The sequence below is a fragment of the Sinocyclocheilus rhinocerous genome, unplaced genomic scaffold (genome assembly GCF_001515625.1).
Source record: "Sinocyclocheilus rhinocerous isolate Xijiao unplaced genomic scaffold, SAMN03320098_v1.1 C36146923, whole genome shotgun sequence".
In the NCBI taxonomy this organism is placed as follows: Eukaryota; Metazoa; Chordata; class Actinopteri; order Cypriniformes; family Cyprinidae; genus Sinocyclocheilus; species Sinocyclocheilus rhinocerous.
Window position 1 is genome coordinate 1 of NW_015774306.1, and position 857 is coordinate 857.

The 857-nt window shown below is 33.5% G+C and overlaps 1 long non-coding RNA gene across 1 annotated transcript; it reads left to right on the forward strand.

Annotated features, from left to right (window-relative positions):
• LOC107735566 (uncharacterized) lies at positions 1–857 on the forward strand. Its single transcript, XR_001639448.1, has 3 exons — positions 1–61; positions 138–199; positions 801–857. It is a non-coding gene; the product is annotated as an uncharacterized LOC107735566 (long non-coding RNA).

Genomic DNA, 857 nt, shown 5'->3' on the forward strand with positions numbered 1-857 from the left:
GAAATTCAAAAACAGCTGCGAGACTGTCATGTCCTCCTTGTTGCAGAAAGCCTTGACCCAGGTTCTAATTTTTTTTTTTAACTCTGTTGGATTGACACATGAAGAAGTTGTTGTAGTCTAAACCACCTCAAATTCAGTTTCAGGGGAAAAGTTGGGCCAGACAGCTCAACAGAAGGAAGAGCAAAGGAAAGAAGTTATGGTAACAATTAGTTTTTTCTGTATTTGTATACTTTCATATGATGTATTCATTTTGTTTGTTTATTTAATATAAATGACTTTTTTAATTAAAATACATTTTATATGCCTTTGCGCACACACATACCTGTATATATTTTTTGGAGATTGTGAATGCGAAAAGCCTGTATAACCTTAGTAACTAAACAAGTCAAGGAAAAAATGTAAATTCATATTTTTCAAAAAAAGGAAACAATAGTAATCATTTTTTTCTTAAAATTATTTGATCCTTGGACACATGAGATGCTAATAAATGGACCCATGGTCACTGCAGGGACATATAATAGGGATTGATTATATAATCAGCCATATTGTACATTCATCTGTAGTGCTGTCACACCAACTTATTTGCTTTTATGGTCTGATTACTATTGTGTTACTATGTAGAAGAAGATGTATTCTGAAACACAAACGAAGCCTAATTCTTGTCTATAGCATGTTTTACATGAAGAATCCATCCTGACAATGTTGTTTAGTGCAGGGCTAATGTTAAACCCAGGCTATGGGAAATTGACTCTCAATTAATTATTCATTTTCTGTCTATTTTGTTTTTCTTCTAATGGTAGACGGTTTCTCATAATCTCCTGACTGAGCTGAAACTGTTTGGTGAGACGGCACAAGAG